The 7028-nt window shown below is 36.1% G+C and overlaps 1 protein-coding gene across 2 annotated transcripts in view; it reads right to left on the reverse strand.

The window, feature by feature from the left end:
* The window catches only part of LOC131396791 (zinc finger protein 383-like), a 69100-nt gene that overhangs the window by 38337 nt on the left and 23735 nt on the right, over window positions 1-7028 (reverse strand). The gene's annotated exons all lie outside the window — the stretch shown is intronic.

Here is a 7028-nt window from a genome sequence, read left to right on the forward strand (position 1 = left end):
GGCCACCAAAGCAGAGCACACAAACTTAAACATGCCACCACCAGGCTGGGCCCCCTCTTCTCATTTTTTAATCAGATGTTTTTGCTATTGAGTTGTGTGAGTTCTTTATATATTTTGAATATTAACCCATTATGAGATACATGATTTGCAAATATTTTCTCCATAGGTTGCCTTTTCATTTTATTGGTTGTTTCTTTTGCTGTGCAGAAAACTTTGTTAGATGTAGTCTCACCTATTTATTTTGGTGTTGTTGCTTGTGCTTTTGATGTTATATCCAAAAAATCATTGCCAAGACCAATATTAAGGAGGCTTTTTCCTATGTTTTGTTGTAGGAGTCTTAGAGTTTCAGGTCTTATGTTTAAATCTTTAATCCATTTTGAGCTAATTTTTATCAGTGGTACAAGCTAGGGGTCCAAATCCATTCTTTTCCATATGAATATCCAGTTTTCCCAGCACCATTTATTGAAGAGACTATCCTTTCCCCATTGAGTATTCTAGGCTCCCTTGTCAAATATTAGTTGACCGTACTGTTTATTTCTAGGTTCTCAATTCTGTTCCACTGTATTGTGTCCATTTTTGTGCCAATACCATCCAGTTTTAATTACTATAGCTTTGTCGTATAGTTTGAAATGAGGCAGTGTGGAGTCTCCAGCTTTGTTCTTACTCAGGATTACTTTGGCTAGTTGGGGTCTTTTGTGGCTCCATACAAATTTTAGGATTGTTTTTTCTTTTACTGTGAAAAACGCCATTGGAATTTTGATAGGGATTGCATTGAATCTATAGATGGCTTGGGGTAGTATGGACATTTTAACATTAATTCTTCTGATCCACGAACATGGGATATCTTTTATTTGTGTCTTCTTCAATTTCTTTCATCTAAGTCTTACAGGTTTCAGTGTACAAATCTTTCATCTCATTGGTTAAATTTATTCCTAAGTATTTTACTGTTTTTGATTCTATCATGAATGGGATTGTTTTTTAATTTTTCAGACACTTTGTTGTTAGTGTATAGAAATGCACCTCATTTCTGTATGTTGATTTTGTATCCTGCAACTTTACTCTACTTGTTGATTAGCTCTAACAGTTTTAAGGTGGAGTCCTTAGGATTTTCTTATATATAAAATCATGTCATCTGCAAACAGAGACCATTTTACTTCTTCCTTTCTAATGTGGATGCCTTTTACTTATTTTCTTAAATTATTGCACTGGCTAGAATTTCCAGTACTATGTCGAATAAAAGGGGTCAGAGTGGGTTCCCTTGTGTTGTTCCTGATCTTAGAAGAAAAGCTCTCAACATTTCACTGTTGAGTATGATGGTGGCTGTGGGTTTGTCACATATGGCTTTTATTGTCTTGAGGAACATTCCTTCTACACCCAATTTGTTGAGTGTTTTTATCATGAAAAACTATTGTACTTTGTCAAATGTTTTTTCTGCATCTATTGAGATAATCATAAATTTTAGCCTTCATTCTATTAATCTGATATATGACATTTATTGATTTGCATATGTTGAACTCTCCTTGTATCCCAGGGATAAATCCCACATGATCATGGTGTATGATTCTTTTAATGTACTGTTGAATTCAGTTTGCTAATATTTTCTTGAGAATTTTTGCATCTATATTCATCAGGGTTATTAGCCTATAATTTTCTTTCTTTGTGGCATCTTTGTCTGGTTTTGGCATCAGGGTATGGCTGGCCTTGTGAAATGAGTTTGGGAGTATTCTCTCCTCTTTGACTTTTTGGAAGAGTTTGAGAAGGATTGGCATTAATTCTTCTTTAAATGTTTGATAAAATTCACCAGTGAAGCCATCTGGTGCTGGCTTTTCTTCATTGGAGATTTTTGATTGCTGATTCAATCACCTTACCAGCAATTGATCTGTTCAGATTTTCTATTTCTTCATGATTCAGTCTCGATAGGTTTTATGTTTCTAGGAATTTATCCATCTCTTCTAGGTTATCTAATTTGTTGGCATATAATTGCTCATAGCAGTCCCTTATAATACTTTTTATTTATGTGGTATCAGTTGGAATGTCTCTTTCACTTCTGATTTTTTTATTTGGGTCCTCTCACTTTTTTTTTTACTCCAGCTAAAGTTTTGCCAATTTCATTTATCTTCAAAAAAACAGATTTTAGGGGCCAGCCCAGTGGCATAGTGGTTTAGTTTGCACACTCCGCTTTGGCAACCCGGGGTTTACAGGTTCAGATCCTGGGCATGGACCGACGCACTGCTTGTCAGCCCATGCAGTGGCAGCGCCCCATATAAAGTAGAGGAAGATGGGCACGGATGTTAGCCAAGGGCCAATCTTCCTCAGCAAAAAGAGGAGGATTGGCAATGGATATTAGCTCAGGGCTAGTCTTCCTTACACACACAAAAAAACATTTTAGTTTTGTTAATATTTTCTATTGCTTTACCAGTCTCTATTTCATGTATTTCTGCTCTGATCTTTTGCTTCTGCTAATTTTGGGTTAGCTCGTTGTTTTTCTAGTTCCTTGACATTTAAAGTTAAATTGTTTGAGATATTTCATTTTTGTTAATATATGCTTTTATCACTATAAATTTCCCTCTAAGAACTGCCTTTGCAGCATCCCATAGGTTTTTGTGTGTTATTTCTATTTTCATTTGTTTCAAGATTTTTTTTTAAATTTCTCTTTTGATTTCTTCTTTGAACCACTGGTTGTTCATGAGTGTTTTTTTTAGTTTCTAAATATTTGTAAATTTTCCAGCTTTCTTCTTCTTGTTGATTTTTAGTTTCATACTATTGTTGTTGGAAAAGATACTTGGTATGATGTTAATCTTCTTAAATTTCTTAAGACTTTTTTTGTGACCTATGATTTATCCTGGAGAATGTCTTGTGCACTTGAGAAGAAAGTGTATTCTGCTGCTGTTGAATGGAATGTTTTATATACGTCTGTTAGGTTCATTTGGTCTAATGTATGGTTCAAGACCAACGTTTCCTTGTTGACTTTTTCTCTGCATGATCTATCCATTACTGAAAGTGGGGTACTGATGTCCCCTACTATTACTGAATTATCTATTTCTCCCTCCATATCTGTTAGTATTTGCTTAATATATTTAGGTGCCCCAATGTTGGGTGCATAACATTTATGATTATTATATCTTCTTGATGAATTGACCTCTTTATCATTCTATTATGACCTTCTTTGTATCTTATTACAGTTTTTGGTTTAAAGTCTATTTTGTCTGATATACATACGGCAACCCCTGCTTTCTTTCGGTTTCCACTTGCATGGAATATCTTTTTCCATCTCTTCACTTTGAGCCTTTGTGTGACCTTAAAGCTGAAGTGAGTCATTGGAGGCAGCAAAGAGTTGGGTCTTATCCACCCAGCCATTCTGTGCCTCTTGATCAGTGAATTCAATCCATTTAAATTTAGAGTAATTATTGATATGTAAGGACTTACTAATACCATCTTATTGCTTTCTGGCTGTTTTGTAGTTCCATTGTTCTTTTTTTCCTCTCTTTCTGCTGACTTTTCTGATTTGGTGATCTTCCATGGTACTCTGCTCTGATTCCCCTTATCTTTTGTGAATCTACTACAGCTTTTTACTTTATGGTTACCATGAAGCTTACATAAAACATCTTATAGATGAAACAGTTCATTTTAAGCTGACAGCAACTTAACTTTGATCACAAACAAAAGTTTTACTTCATTTATTCCCCCCTTTATGTTTTTAATTTTGCCATTTACCTCTTTTTATATTATATATTCATTAACCAATTACAGTCACTAATAGTTATTTTTTATACTCTTTTCCTTTAACCTTTATACTCCAGTCAAATGGTTAACACACCACATTACAGAATTAAAGTTTTCTAAATCTGACTGTATATTTACCCTTACTAGTGTGTTGTATATTTTCCTGTGTTTCCATATTACTAGTTAGCATCTTTTTGTTTCAGCTTGAAGAACACATTTCAGCATTTCTTGTAAGGTGGTGATGAACTCTGTCAGCTTTGATTTGTCTGGGAAAGCTTATTGCTCCTTCTTTTCTTAAGGATAACGTCATCAGATAGAGTATTCTTGGCTGGCAATTTTTTTCTTTCAACTCTTTGAGTATATCATTCCATTCTCCTGGCCTGTAGGGTTTCTGCTGAGTAATCCACTAACAGCCTAATGGGGGTTCCTTTGTAGATTACAACCTTTTTTCCTCTTGCTGCTTTTAGGATTTTCTCTTTGTCTTTGATTTTTGAAAGTTTCATTATGAGTCTAAGAGAAGGTCATTTTGAATTGAGATAATGGTGTGATCTATTAGGTTCGTGATTTTGGATATCCAAGTCTCTCCCCAGGTTTGTGAAGTTTTCAGCAATTATTTCTTTAAATAAACTTTCTTCCCCCTTCTTCTCTCTCTTCTTTTTGGAACTCCAGGGATTCTGATATTTGTTCATTTTATAGTGTCCCATAGATCATATAGGCTTTCTTTCCTCTTTTTCATTCTTCTTTCTTTGTTCTCCTCTGACTGGGTTCTTTCAAAGTTCCTATCCTCTCTCTCTCTCTGATTCTATCTTTTCTTTGGTCTGTTTTACTGTTGAAGCTGTCTGTTGCAGTTTTCATTTCACTCATTCAATTCTTCAGCTCCAGAATTTGTGTTTGGTTCATTTTTGATTTCTACCTCTCTGTTAAATTTCTCATTTTGTTCATGTATTGTTTCCTGATTCATTGAATTGTCTTTCTGTGTTTTCTTGTAGCTCATTGAGTTTCCTCCAAGCAGCTATTTTGAATTCTTTATCAGGCAAATCACAAAATTCTGTGTCTTTGAGTTTGGTTACTGGAGGATTATTGAGACCTGTTTGTGATTTCAAGTTTCCTTGATTCTTCATGTTCCTTGGAGTTTTGCATTGCTATTTTCACATTTGAGTAAGCAGTCACCTCCTCCAATCGTTATTAGCTGCCTTCAAGTGGGAGATAATTTTCGTTGGTCCTCCTTATATCTGAGGCTTTCTCTGCTCCATGCTTCTTGCTCCCTCATGGCAGAATTCTTAAGCTTTTATGTCTTCTCTCAATCTTACAACTCACCAGGCTGGCTGCTGGAAACTTTTTGTTTTCGCTAAGAAGATACTACAGCTCAAGTTTGTGGTTTCGCCCTAGCCCACAGACTGTCCTGTTTTCTGCATGCTCTCCCTTTCTACTGGAACTGTCTCTCACTGTTGCACTTGGGAGCATGCACAAGGAGCCAGCTGCAGAATGGGGGGAGGTGTGGGTTTAACATTCAGGGGTGCCTGCAAGCCAGGTGGGGGTATCTGTGAGTGAGGTTTTCCCAGAAGCTCATGGTGGGCTTCCTGCTGGAGTCCTGAATGCAGTCAGTAGGAACCACTTTCCTTTAATGCACTTGGATATTCTTATCTGCCTCTTTCCCAATCTCCTCCCTCTCCCTAGTCATGGAGGTACTGTCCCAATACTCTGGGTGCTGGAGGAGAGAAATGGGCTTCTGGAAATGGGGAATCTGGTCACTCACTCACCACTCTCCCTTTCCTCCATAGGAGAGGCTGTCACTTGCTAGTTCAGCTCATTGCTGTGCCGCCTTGGGGAAGGGGCAGCGCTGCCAAAGTTCATCTCACTCTTTCCAATGCATCCAACTCTTTTTTTTTTTTTTTTTTTGCTCCAACAGAAACAGAGTGCTGGGTCTCTTCTTAGAAAACCTGGACATCTACGAAGGCTCTCTCATCTGTGGGTGTCTGCCCAAATCAGCACTCTCGAGCAGAAGTGGACCCAACAGTGTGGCCAAGAGGAGCTGGGGCTGTTTCACAGACTCCTGCTGGTTCCACAGCCTGTACTAAGGACAGTCTACCTATTACTTGACGCACAGGTGGGCGAGACTCCTCCCAGGTCCCTTAACATATGGTGTTGGATCCCACAACTCCTACAGAGGCACTTTTGTTTGTGGATGAATGCTGAATTTTAAGTTATTCAAATGGGGGTTGGGGGATGGAGGGGCATCTTATGCCATCACAATGCTGACACCATTCCTCAGTATTCAGACTTTTATGGAAGAGCTACCCTATTTTTCCTTTCACCTTGGTATGAATTTTATGATGCACTTTGCCTTCTTATACTTTACAATCTCATATTTTTCTTTAAGATGAATTATCCCTTGTTCAATAAGGAATGAATATCGATCAAACTTTTCCTATATTCATTTACATGAATGTCTTTTTTCATTTTAATGTCTTTGATGTTGAGTAAGGTATGGATTGTGATTAAAAGTTTTTCCATAAACAACAAAGATTAAGATAAAAACAATGATGATGCCTAATACTAAACAACTATTTATTATGTGATGGGCAAAATTATAGAATCCACATAACAAGCCTCTGAAGTACACTAATTATACCCACATTACCATAAACACATTATATATACATATAAAAGGATCTGAAAGAATAAGTAAGTTGGTTAACATTGGGGAAATAACTGAGGTAGGGATGTTGGTCAAAGGGAAGCACAGCTTTATCTACAATGCATAAATTTCTAAAAGCAGAAGAGATCCACACATTTTCTCTGAAATAAAAAATAAATAAAGCAGACACATTCAAAGGGGCCATTAAAGTCACTCTTTATAATGGAAAAATTTTCAATATTTGACAAAATAGAGGTTTGATAAAGACAGATGAAAACTTTCAAGCCAATAAAACACTAACAACATATTTACAAAGAATATTAAATGCTGATTACACTGTAGCATAATCACACTTTCTTTCAAAAACAATGATATATAATCCTAAAGTGTTTGTTCCAAAAATTTGACAGTGATTGTCTATGACTGGTAATATTACAAATAACTGTACCTGGTTTTTCTTTGTTCATATCTACATTTTTATAGAAGAAAAATGTTTTTGCAAAAAGAAAAGTATAAACTTTATAAAAGGAAAATGAAATAATCTTCCAAAATAAAAGGTACAGATCCACGAGATATTAAAGAATACTTAAAAGTAACAGTAACTTAACACAAACAGGATGAAACACAGATATGCAAATTTGAAAAACAAAGAGTGACCTGATATCCA

The sequence above is a fragment of the Diceros bicornis genome, chromosome 34 (assembly GCF_020826845.1).
Source record: "Diceros bicornis minor isolate mBicDic1 chromosome 34, mDicBic1.mat.cur, whole genome shotgun sequence".
NCBI classification, from domain to species: domain Eukaryota; kingdom Metazoa; phylum Chordata; class Mammalia; order Perissodactyla; family Rhinocerotidae; genus Diceros; species Diceros bicornis.